At 43.5% G+C, this 12,942-nt stretch overlaps 1 protein-coding gene across 5 annotated transcripts in view; it reads left to right on the top strand.

The window, feature by feature from the left end:
- Positions 1-12,942, top strand: part of USP49 (ubiquitin specific peptidase 49) — a 115,737-nt gene that overhangs the window by 3,899 nt on the left and 98,896 nt on the right. For 2 of the 5 annotated variants that reach the window (XM_039467510.2, XM_074397784.1), the window contains exon 1: positions 7,625-7,708. The exons of 1 other annotated variant lie outside the window; for it this stretch is intronic. The gene's annotated coding sequence lies outside the window, so the exon portion shown is untranslated. Of the gene's footprint in view, positions 1-7,624; positions 7,709-12,942 lie in introns of those variants that run through there. 2 more of the 5 variants (XM_074397783.1, XM_074397785.1) reach the window with 1 other exon arrangement.

Here is a 12,942-nt window from a genome sequence, read left to right as displayed (position 1 = left end):
CATTGCCTTTCCCTTGCCACACCCTCCCTTTCTCCCCACTTCCGTTACTGCCTGGGTGTCTTAGGCCACAGACCCCAATTACTATTGCACATGGAATAGCTGAAACCAACTGCATTACAAGTTTAGGCCTCCCCTGGGAATTTGGTGTCTTTGGCTTGTGAGCACTCACTTCTTGCGGGGGATCTCTCCAAGGTGAGTCTCTATGATTGTGTAGAACAGGCGTCCCCAAACTATGGCCCCACGGGCCGCATGCAGCCCCCTGAGGCCATTTATCCAGCCCCCCCGCCGCACTTCAGGAAGGGGCACCTCTTTCATTGGTGGTCAGTGAGAGGAGCACAGTATGTGGCGGCCCTCCAGCGGTCTGAGGCACAGTGTACTGGCCCCCTGTGTAAAAAGTTTGGGGATGCCTGGTGTAGAGCATTCCCAAATCAGTCTTTTTGGTTAGAAGGACTCTTTAAAAATCATCCAGCTTGGCCATCATTCAGTACTCACACCTTGGCCAGGCATGGTCGCTCACGCCTGTAATCCCAGCACTTTGGGAGGCTGAGGCAGGCAGATCACCTGAGGTCAGGATTTCCAGAGCAGCCTGACTAACATGTTTAAACCCTGTCTACCAAAAATAAAAAATTAGCTGGGTGTGTGGTGGTGCATGCCTGTAATCCCGGCTCGAGTGATCCTCCTACCTCATCCTCCCGAGTAGCTGGAAGTATCTGTGCACACCACCATATCTGGCTAATTTATTTTTAGTAGAGATGAGGTCTTGCAATGTTGTCCAGACTTGGTCTGAAACTTCCTGAACTCAAGCGATCTTCCTACTTTGGCTTCCCAAAGTGCTGGAATTACAGGCATGAGCCATGTGCCTGGCTGATAAAGTATTTTTAATGGGCCAGGCACGGTGGCTAATGCCTGTAATCCCAGCACACAGGGAGACTGCGGCAGGTAGAGCATGAGGTCAGGAGTTTGAGACCAGCCTGGCCAACATGGTGAAACTCTGTCTCCACTACAAATACAAAATTTAGCCAGGCATTGTGGCAGGCGCCTGTAATCCTAGCTACTAGGGAGGCTGAGGCAGAAAAATTGCTTGAACCCGGGAGGCGGAGGTTGCAGTGAGCCAAGACCATGCCATTGCACTCCAGCCTGGCGACAGAGCAAGACTCCATCTCAAAATTTTTTTTAATGAAAAGTAATTATTTTTCCAAACAAAATTAGGTGAGAAGAGTAGCACTGTTTTTTATTTTCATAACTCTCTTGAATGTCTAGCATCATAGAAGATAGTGGGGATGCTGTCAGTGGCAACACAGTGATACCCCATCTCTACTAAAAATACAAAAAATTAGCTGGGCGTGGTGGCGTGCACCTGTGATCCCAGCTATTCAAGAGGCTGAGGCAGGAGAATTGCTTGAACTCAGGAGGCAGACGTTGCAGTGAGCTGAGATCACACCACTACACTCCAGCCTGGGCGACAGAGTAAGACTACGTCTCCAAAAAAAAAAAAAAAAAAGAAAAAGCTTGATTTTTATCATAACTGACAATGCTATCAGGCTTAGCTTAAATTTTAAAATTTGTTTATTTTTTTTGAGACGGTGTCTCGTTCTGTCGCCAGGCTGGATTGCAGTGGTGCAATCTTGGCTCACTGCAACCTCTGCCTCCCAGGTTCAAGCAATTCTCCTGCTGCAGCCTCCCAAGTAGCTGGGAGTACAGGCGCGTGCCACCACACCCAACTAATTTTTGTATTTTTACTAGAGACAGGGTTTCGCCATGTTGGCCAGGATGCTCTCAATCTCTTGACCTTGTGATTGGCCTGCCAATCCCAAAGTGCTGGGATTACAGGCATGAGCCACCATACCTGGCCAGGCTCAACTTTACTTTTAAGAAAATGTCTGCCGAGTATCCAGTGCACAACTACAGTCTGATAATTGTTCTTTCAAATAAAAAGGTATTCCATGAAGAAAGCTGTTAATACAGCCCCAGACTCAAATTGCAAAAGTGCTTTTCCTCAAGACAAATGTACTTATAAGTGCTTTATGCATACATACATGCATTTAATCACATAAACACGTGTACTTAAGTAAAACAAATAATTTTGTCTTCATCAAAGACCTCTTAAGTGAAATAGGTGTTTTTGTCTTTTTTTTTTTTTTCCGAGATGGAGTCTTGCTCTGTTGCCCAGGCTGGAGTGCAATGGTGTCATCTCCCCTCACTGAAACCCCTGCCTCCCTGGTTCAAGTGATTCTCCTGCCTCAGCCTCCTAACTAGCTGGGATTACAGGTGCGTGCCACTGCACCCAGCTAATTATTGTATTTTTAGCAGAGACGGTGTTTCACCATAGTGGCCAGCTGGTTTTGAACTCCTGACCTCAAGTGATCCACCCACCTTGGCCTCCCAAAGTGTTGGGATTGCAGGTGTGAGCCACTGTGCCCATCCTCAAACAGGCGTTTCTGTGGCAGTGAAGAATACCTTGACCTCTAGTATAGCTTGGTGCAGTTGCCTTGATTTGTGCTAAGGCAGCAGTTTTTTACTCATTGCTACTTTTGTGTCATTGTGCAAATGTTATCACAGTGACAATGCAGATAATGTCTTAGTATTATTATGAAAATAGTTTTGATCTCAGGCACCCCCACCCTGTCCCCCTAGCCCAAAGGGTTTCAGAGATCCCTAGGGTTTTCCAGGCAACACTTTTGAGAACCACTGATCTAATACATGCTCACAGCACTGAGAACCTTTTCCTCTTGTATTGCTATTCTGGGAGCATCCCTTCCATTAGAAGTTTTAAGTGTCTCCCAAATTCTTCACACTGCAAAAGCACCTTGTTATGGAACTAACATTGAATAAGTAACAATCTTTCTTCTCCAAGAATTTTATTGGGGATTGCTGAGTAAGGGAATAAGACAGATAATTAGAGTTATAATGTAAGAATTCCTTAAAAAGAATTATGTTAACTGATAGATGACAAAGGGAGTGCTAAATTCTGAATCTAACTCTTGAGGTCTTGAACCTCATGATAAATCCACTCCACTTTCTCTTCTACCAAACCTCATAAATGTGCAAGTTATTAATAAATTGCCTTCACAGCGCTTGGCTCCAGGCACTGTAGTTTTCCAAAACCCTTCGTATTGTGTGTGGTGGTGTTTTTTGTGCTTACCTAGTTCTCCTATTTACAGGTGTGTAAACTTGAGCCACTACTGTAGCTAATGACTGTTTTTTTTCACTCGTCCTTATAATTAAATGTAAGTCTTCTTAGCTATGTGTTGGGTGTTGAAACTGTTGATCTTATTTTGGGTACACCCATTTCCACCGCCCCCCCACCAAACCATCCCGCAAGGGCTGTTGTGTTTCCCAGTAGTGTCCATCCGCATCCCTCTAGAAAGAAGTCCTTAGGACCACTACCAACTCAGTCTGGTTTATTTCCCAAGCCTCACAGTCTGCTGACCTTCTTCAGTTCCGGCAGCGATCCTCTTCCTTGGGGTGGGGGATTTCCATAAAACAGCTGAATCTCTCTTGGGTCATCTGTGGCAAAAGCCAGACACGCGCTCGCCCGCCTGGAAGCCAACAGTAACTTTTGCAAACGCTGCCTCCGGAAACCCCACAGTTTGCGGGCTGCTGCTTTAGGAACAACACAGAAATAACGTCTTTTAACAGAACAAAACATATGGACGGGATAGTGAGAAAGCCTTTGTCCTTCGCGGTGGGGAGAGGTGTTTTAAAGGTGAACCCAGAAGAATACGGGAAACCCGTGTAAAATGCCTTTACAGTTCCCCAGGAAGAAGGGGGCGGAGATGGGCTCTGGAGCGTCTCTGGCCCTTTAAGGAGGAGGGACCAGACATAGAGTCTGTACCTTTAAGAGTCTCTTTGTCTGGAAACCTTCTTACTTACCCTCTTGTGCTTCAACCAAACTCGACCAGCCATTCACAACGCCTCCCTACGCCGCCGCGTCTTACGCCAGGCTCAAATCGGCCGCGCGTTTGTGGCTGACCCTAAACTTTGCGCCTGCGGCACGAACCCTCGGAAAGGGTGCCGGTGCCGGGGTCGCGGTCCAGCGCTGCGCCGTTGGCGCAATGCAGGGCCTGAGGGGCGGGGCTCCGGCGGGTGGGCCAATAGGCGGGCAGGGGGCGGGGCCGAGTTCGGTTGTCTCGCGCCCTGGTGACAGCTCGCGCGTGCTGATGATGGCGGTAAATAGAGGGGGCCGGGGGAGGGGACGGAGGAGGTGGGGAGGCAGCAAAGTGGGTAGCTCCAGGGGTAGGGGGACTGGGACCGGGGAGGCCGCGACGGTCAGGGAGCCCATTCTAAGACTCGGAGGCGGGGACAGGAGTCTCCGGCTCACTAGCCCTCCCCTTTAAAGAAGCAAAATCCTCACACACCGGGTGAGGGGCGACAAAGGCAGCGCGCGCCTTGCGGGCGGGAGGAGCGGCGGCAGGGGGCGGGACCGCGGCGCCGGCGGGCTGGGGGCGCCCGGGGCGGGGGCGGCGGGAGGAGAGAGCCGGGAACCGGGGCGCGCCGGCGCTTTTTTTTGGCGGGGTGGGCGACGACTGGGTCGAGGGAAAAGCCCCTGAAGGGAGAGAGGAAGAAAGGCTTGGGGGCGATGGGGAAAACCGGGTTGAGAATGAGATGAGGAGGATTAAGGGGAGAAAGGGTTAGAAGCCAGGGAGAGCAGGAGTGAGAAAAAGCCAGCCCAGGAGGTAGGAAGGAGGCAAAAGCCAGGGTGGGCGTTAAGGAAGCCGGGCAAGGAATGAGGTTGGGGCTGGGAAAAGGGATCCTGGGGTTAGGTGTAAGAGCGGAGGTTTGAAGGGGAAAGCTTCATAGGGGGTAGTGTTGGGGTGAGGGATACGGGGGTAGGAGTTGCAAGTGGAAGACAAGAAGGGACAGAGCTGGGGTAATAGTTGGGAGTAGGGAAGAGAGAGTGATTAAGAGCCAGACGTGACAAGGGTGTGAACTAGTGCGGAGCGAGATGAGCTGAAGGACTAGGAGGACCAGCGGTGTGGTGGGAACTGCTGCTGAGGTTCTGAGAAAGGAATGGGTTAGTGGGTGGGCGATGGGTGTAAATTCTGTAAAGTGAGGGAGGGCAAATGAGACCTGGACTGGAACCAGGTGGAATCAGGAATAAGAGTGGTGGGAGGGCGAAAGGAAACAGATGAGATGGGCGTCTGTAGAACAATTCTAGGACCAGAAGAGCTGAAAGGAAACTAGAGTTAGGGGGTAAGAAGTGATGGCCGTCTGGGACAAGGCTAACTGGGGAATTACGTTAATTGAAGAGGTTCAGCAAGATCCAAGGTGAAAACAGTGAGGTGAGGAGACAGGGCTAAAAGCAGACGGTGAGAGGAGCAGGAAGAGACAGGCCCCAGGATTTAAAGGATGTGATGGGGAGTAAGGGAAGAGAAGGGGGCTAAGGGAAGCTGGGGGAGTCCTGATGGATGTAGAACGCGGGTAGACTGCACAGGGGTGGGAATTGAATGTGAGTATGTGAGTGTTGTAGGTAGTTGCTCCGGAAGGTCTGCAAGGGTCAGGGCACAAATGTAGTGAAAGATCAAGTGTAAGAAAACCTTTGGTGCAGAAGAGGAGGAACCATGGTGAGTGAAAGGGGACCTAGAGATAGGGGTAAAGACTAAAAAAGTAAGGGCAGAGGTGGGGGGTGCAGGAAAGGAATTCTTTGTTGAGAAGAGAACTGTGTGTTGAAACTGTGAATCCTTTTGTCCCTAAAAGTAGGAAATTCCAGAAAGTTCTTTCTCTCTTCAAGGAATCTTGAATCCGCTTCCACCTTTCATTGCTTTTGATTTGATTTTCCTGTTTACTTTGAAGAAATGAAACTCATTTTGATTTGATTTTTGTATGGATAATAAAGCATAAACTCTGGGTCTTGAAAACCTCTGCATTTCACTAGTGTTGTGATAATGGGGGGAAAGGGTGTGTTTGTTTAGAATGTATCCGTGTGATGTGATAGTTTTGGTGTTGTAGGAGTGTTGTACCTGACAAGTGCTGGGCTGTGTTTTATGGACAGCATTTCATTTTCATTTTCAATGGAGATTGCGCTGTTGTTGGGATAGAAAGATGAGAATCTGTTGGTTTTGATTAATCAATCAGGTTTCTGCTTATTGTTTTCAGTGGCTGGAGAATATCGAGAAATCATTTCAGAGAAAGGCAAATAACCAACCAAGGAAGTTTACTGGGGGAGAGATTTAAATCAGAGCTGAGGGCCTTGAGTTCCTGAGCTGCCTTTAGCTTTGTGTGGGACGTTTCATGCTGTAGTTGGTAACTCACCCATTTAACAAAATGGAATAAAGAAAGGGAGAATTGTAGAGTAGTGGAGGATTTTAGAGTGGCAGACTTATGTTTTAGGGTAAATAATGAATTTATGAGTAATTTTGATGGCAAAAAAAATATTGCATGCTGAGTCTTTGGACAGCTCCACTGCCTTTCGTGTTTTATGGTTATGAATAAAGAAGGCCAGATTAATTTAATTTTCTAGAAGCTTTTGATTTTTAAGACACCATTAGAAATGAAAAAGAAGATAAGAAGTTTGGGGCAAAATTTTGGTTATTCTTAACTTAAAATTTTGTTTTAATGATTTTATTCAGAAGCTTTTACATTTAGCTAAGAATATAAATGAATATTTGTTTTACATTTGATGGTACCAGAAGATAGCAAATAATTTACCTAGGGAAAAATGCAAACTGTTGTTGAGAATCCTGATTGGGGTTATTTCATTGTGTACACTCAGATGCGCAAAGATACTTTTTTTTTTAAGTTGCATAAATTTTGGATTGCCACTCTTTTGTTGGTGTTTGTGTATAAATAGCAAAGATTAGGCTTTTGATATTTGTAATAGTTAACAAAGATTAGATTTTGATTTGTGGATATGAGCAACAATGGTTATTAATGTGTATGAATAATTTAGAAAACTCTTTCTGCATTCAGCTACTGTGTTAGTGGCATAGTATTTAGTTTATGGTTTGTGTCCTGCATTGTATTAAGCAAGTCTTCAAGGTGACTAGATGTATTTAGCAATTTAACAGAGGATCTTGATAAAAATTACTATATTTGCCCCTACATTTAAAAAAGATTAGTTCAATAATGTTCACTTTCAAGATGAAGAGTAACTTTGATATGAGGAACTTGTTTCAGTGAGATGGTGTGCATATTCTCTTTATAGATGTGTTTGGGCTGGTGTTAGTAGTAGGATGTACTCTGTATGGTATTGCCATGTTTATAATGTGATTGTAATTGTTTTATGCTCAATATCTTTACATAAATGATTATAGTCTTACTTGATATTGGTAAAGAAGAAAATATAAACTACAAGATCAGCCAAGGGAAAGAGTCTGAGTCCTGCCTTTTGTTTCTGTATGCAGTGGCCTTAGTGTGCTAAACCACTGAGTCTCATTGTCAATGGTTATTTCTCAGTTGCTTTTTCTAAAACTAAAAATGGATTTTTAAAAATTCAGATAATACTCTTTATCAATAAGGACTCCAATGATAAATTTAAGTTTTATTTTAATATTTTCATCAAGTACAGTTCTACCCAGTTTAACTTTGTTTTGGTTATAATCTTATTTGCTAAGCAAAAGCTTTTAAGTTTATATTTTTAGATTTATTAGGTTGTACATAATGACATGTTTTCCTGGTTAATTGTAGATTCTTTGGATGGGAAGAGACCTTGAAAGGACCTCTAGTTTATCCTGCAACTCCAGTCAATATCCCACTTAAATCATCCCAGGTAGATAAAAATTTATCCTGTTTTTTAAAATAAATCTTCAGCAGTCATGTGGTAACCTCTGTAGATAATCTTTGCCAGCATGTAATAATTTCTCTATCGGGAGAGTCTGCCTTCTCTCTAACCAGCACATGCTTAATGCTATATATGTGTTTGTTTCCTCTTGCCCCGTTCTCAATTTTTGAGTAAAAAAATCTGTGTATTATTGTATTTATAAGACCTTAGTTCTTCATAAACTTAATAATAGTAGCTAACACATATATACTGCTTTTGGGCCAGACACATTTATAAGCACTGCAAATTATAACTTGTTTACTCCGCAGTGGCAATCCTATGAGGTAGGTACTATTACTATTCTCATTTTACAGGTGATGAAATAGAGGGTGAGATTAAATGACTTGCCCAGGGTTATACTCAGACATTTCTACAACTACTTGTTTGGTAGTTAATTATCTTATATTACAAATAATACTATATTTTCTTAAATAGTAACCCAGTGATACATTTAATCTTTATTTTAGTTCAAAAGCTAGAATTCTACCAAGTGGATGGGATTCCAACCTTTGCATTTTGCCAGCAGAGTCTGTGCTCTGGTTTTGCGTCTGGCTTGCCAGTTGTGAAGTCATCCCTCACCATACTTTTCTTCAGATTCAACGCTTAACAAGTTTTTGTTTGCCAATCTTTAAATTATCCTGTAGTACTGTTACAAACTTTTAAAAATTCCTTACCGTAACGGTTATGTATAATGCAAAGATTATGTCAAGGTTCTGGCATTCCAAAATTGTATTTAAAAAACAACCCCGGCCGGGTGCGGTGGCTCAGGCCTGTAATCCCAGCACTTTGGGAGGCTGAGGTGGGTGGATCACGAGGTCAAGAGATCGAGACCATCCTGGTCAACATGGTGAAACCCCGTCTCTACTAAAAATACAAAAAATTAGCTGGGCATGGTGGCACGTGCCTGTAATCCCAGCTACTCAGGAGGCTGAGGCAGGAGAATTGCCTGAACCCAGGAGGCGGAGGTTGCGGTGAACCGAGATCGCGCCATTGCACTCCAGCCTGGGCAACAAGAGCGAAACTCCGCCTCAAAAAAAAAAAAGCAAAAAAAACACCCAGACCCATAAAAAATGCCTTATTGCATTGCAGGTTACCCATCCACCTTCTCAGCTAGAAAAATGCCCTGGACTTGTTACATACTATGACACATTTACAGTTGAAAGATTATTGCTGTTCGAAGAAAAATGGATTTTTCCTGATTGCAGATTTCAGTGCAAATATCCATAAGCAAATCAGTTTGTTTATAATCCCAATCAAGATTCTCAACAACAGTTTGCATTTTTCCCTAGGTAAATTATATGCCTCACTGACTTTTTTACTATTTTCTCTTTATGTGTGCCTATCTAAGTGATATATCAATTCTCCCTATACATTTCTTTTAACTTTTTGTTTTTGAGACAGAACTTTTTTTTTTCATTGAAAATAGATTTTGTTTCATTCAAATGAGAAATGCTGTGTTGTCCCAAACTGCCTCCCAACAAAGGTCTCCTCTTGATAAATGAAAAGAGTAAAAAGACAACTTCACTTGTCTTTTTATGCAGTTCTGTCAGAAGGTACATAACCAAAAAAACTGCAACACCCAGACTGTCCATGCCGTGTCTGGATGATTGACTCTGAAGGAAAAGGAGAGAGAATCACTGCTCTGATTTGAAGTGTGAAAAGTTCTTATATGTCCATGTCAGTTAACACTGGCACAATATAGAAAGCAAAATGACCCTCAAGAGAAGGGTTTCATTGAGTAGAGTATAAGAGAGAGAACAATAAGAGGGTAAGACACACCTTCTGAGAAGGTTTGCTTGTGTTCAGCTGAAGATTAATAGGAAACAGTGAAAAATCAACATCCCATTATCAGTAACTTTAAAGACAAGCTTGGTTTTCTGTTTCTGGCGTGAGCTCAGCTCACTACAACCTCTGCCTCCCAGGTTCAAGTGATTCTCCTGCCTCAGCCTCCCTAGTAGCTGGGATAAGGCACCTGCCACCACACCCAGCCAAGGTTTTTTTTTTTTTTTTTGACATGTAGTTTTGCACTTGTCATCCAGGCTGGAGTGCAATGGCCCGATCTCGGTTCACTGGAACCTCTGCTTCCCGGGTTCAAGTGATTCTCCTGTCTCAGCCTCCAGAGTAGCTGGGATTACAGGTGCCTGCCACCATACCTAGCTAATTTTTGTATTTTTAGTAGAGATGGGGTTTCACCATGCTGGCCAGGCTAGTCTCAAACCCCTGACCTCAGGTAACGCACTTCCCTCGGCTTCCCAAAATGCTAGGGTTACAGGTGTGAGCCACCACACCCAGCCCTAGCCAAGTTTCTATACTTTTAGTACAGACGGGGTTTCACCATGGTCTCAAACTTCTGACCTCAAGTTATCTACCCGCCTCGGCCTCCCAGAGTGCTAGGATCACAGGCGACAGCCACTGCGCCCAGCTGATCCACTCATTTTAAAAAAGAAGTAATAATTACTGAGTGTTTACTAGGTGTCCAGCATTAACAGTATGTGAATTGTTTGAAACTTGAAACAGTCCTATGAGGAAACTTCTGTTGTTCATACTCTATTTTTTGGTGACTATTGATTTTATTCCAATTTTTTAAACATGGAAAAGTTTTAAAAATGATACAAGAAACTGCTGTATACCCTTACTCAGTTTTCCCAGGTTTTTTTCATTTTGCCCATCTGCTTTATCATTTTCTCTTTAGTATTTTTAAACAAATCAAATTGAAGAAAACACATATGAAGACCTTAATTTTAAAGAAGAAAAGGGGAGAATGTTTTGAGTATTTCAGAAAGTTTAGTTTGTGTTTGATCTTAGCCAAGCACTTGAAGCAAAGGAATTTCAAGATTGGATTTAGAGTGGCTTTTGTGTTTTTATAGTCTTGTCTCCAGGACATTCCGAGATTTTTTTACTTGTGAATGATGGGTTTGTACGTCTCTCCCATTAGCAGAAACTGTGTCATAGCACACCCCTCTGTTGGGAACCTCTCTAGTGCGTGGCGTGGTGTGCTCACACATGGATGTGTCCTCGGGACATGCTAGCTGTTGAGGTATGGGTGATTATTGTGTGAGAAACAGGAGCCATGGGGCCTTTCAACACCACGACCAAATATTTAGTTGAAATACATATTTTAAACACTCTTAGGTAGCTTTGAGGAGCTGGAAAAGATCAAAGTGCAAAATACATTGCTTTAAGAATATTTGTTGGCTGGGTGCGGTGGCTCACGCCTATAATCCTAGCACTTTGAGAGGCTGAGGCAGGTGGATTCCTTGAGTCCAGGAGTTTGAGACCGCCTGGCCAACATGGTAAAACCCTGTCTCCACTAAAAATACAAAAATTAGCTGGATATGGAGGCACACACCTGTAATCCCAAATACTCAGGAGACTGAGGCAGGAGAATCAATCGCTTGAACCTGCAAGATGGAGGTTGCAGTGAGCCAAGATCAAGCCACTGCACTCCAGCCTGGGTGACAGAGTGAGACTGAGTCTAAAAAAAAGAACATTGGTTGGGATTAATACAAATAGGTTTGTCATTGTCATATGGTAAAGGGATGAATGGAAATATCTTAATATTTTATTACCTTACCCCCAAATAAACCTAAATTTTGGGAGTCTTAGTTGTTGTCACATTAGGAAATTTAACTCCCTTCCTCCCCATCATTTAATCTTCATTAAAATGATGGCCTAGCCATTTGATAAACTTGTGACCTGAAGGAAGTCCTCTTGGTTTAAGTGAAAGGAATATTAATCGTATTCTGCCAAATGTAAAATACAGCACTTGGGGGCTTCTTTTCCTTCTCTTCCCCTGTTTAAGCAATTATCAAAGCTGTGAAATATAGCTCCTTGCTAAAGCTGATTGTAGGCCAGGCATGATAGCTCACACCTGTTATCCCAGCACTTTGGGAGGCCAAGACAGGTGGATCACTTGAGGCCAGGAGTTTGAGACCAGCCTGGCCAACATGGGGAAACCTGTCTCTACTAAAAATACAAAAATTAGCTGGGCCTGGTGGTGCATGCCTGTAATCCTAGCTACTCAGTGGCTGAGGAACATGATTCGCTTGAACCTGGGAGGCAGAGGTTGTAGCTAGCCGAGATCGAGCCACTGTATTCCAGCCTGGATGACAGAGCAAGACCCCGTCTCAAAAAAAAAAAAAAAAAAAAAGCTGATTGTATTAATTAAAATCACCCCCCTTTCGTAAGGGTGAAAAAATTACAAATTGGAAAGCATTTTTTCTAGTCATGTGTTATTGTTTCAGAGACATGGGCTGTTTGTTTAAAGACTGTAATACTATCCCTTTTCCATTCATATGTTAATAGAAGTCTGGAAAGTAAGGCATTCTCCTGAAATTTTCAGGGTTTTTTATTATATGCCAAGTTGTAAACAGCATTCTGTGACAGGTATTTTCTGTCTTTGTCTTTTATTGAGCTAATTAGTAATTTACACTCTAGTAGCATCTCTTCCAGCTTTACTGTGTGAAAATGTCTGCTACTCTGTGCATTCTATGCAGCCAGGGCTGGCAAATGATTGGGGGCAGATGTTGGTTAGCACATCAGAAGGATCAGAGATAAAATTCATTTTTATTTTGTGTTTTTAAAGATATAGCAAAGGCTTTTGTCTATGTCTTTCCCCTACTCGGTTATCCCCTCCCCTCATTCAAATAGGAATGTTATGAACTCTATAACCCAGAGCTACTGTTCTTGATTGAGTTTTAGATTGTTTTCTATCCTTTTCCCCACCCCCACCCAAACGTTGTGTGGGATTTGGGAAGGATTAGCACAGCAGTCTGGCATACTTTAGAGCCCAGGAAGCTGGTCTTTACTGCACCCTCCCATCATCAGAATACAGAGCTTTCAGTCATTGTCTTTAGAACCCAGCAGTGCTTCTCTTGCTGGGCAAGTTGTGTGAAAGATGGGAGGGCAGCACTGTTGGTAGTGAGTTAGGAGGATACTTTTGTATGATGTTTGTATCTGTCCAAAGGAAGGATAGGCGCTCTACTGTTGTGTCAGCTTTTTCAAAATGCAGCAGAGAATGACCAAAAGATAATTTATAGCTTGGCTTTAGTATTTTGTCACATTGGTGTCCTGCTCTTTCCTGCCTCCTGCTCTCTCTTTCAGTCTCTGAAATGGGAAAGATGTGTAGGATATGTCATGTGCTTACTTGGATGGGCCATGTTGGTGCATTAAAATAGCAAGAG

This window comes from Saimiri boliviensis, chromosome 4 (assembly GCF_048565385.1).
Source record: "Saimiri boliviensis isolate mSaiBol1 chromosome 4, mSaiBol1.pri, whole genome shotgun sequence".
Classification (NCBI taxonomy): Eukaryota; Metazoa; Chordata; class Mammalia; order Primates; family Cebidae; genus Saimiri; species Saimiri boliviensis.
This window is presented reverse-complemented; position numbering and strand designations above follow the sequence as displayed.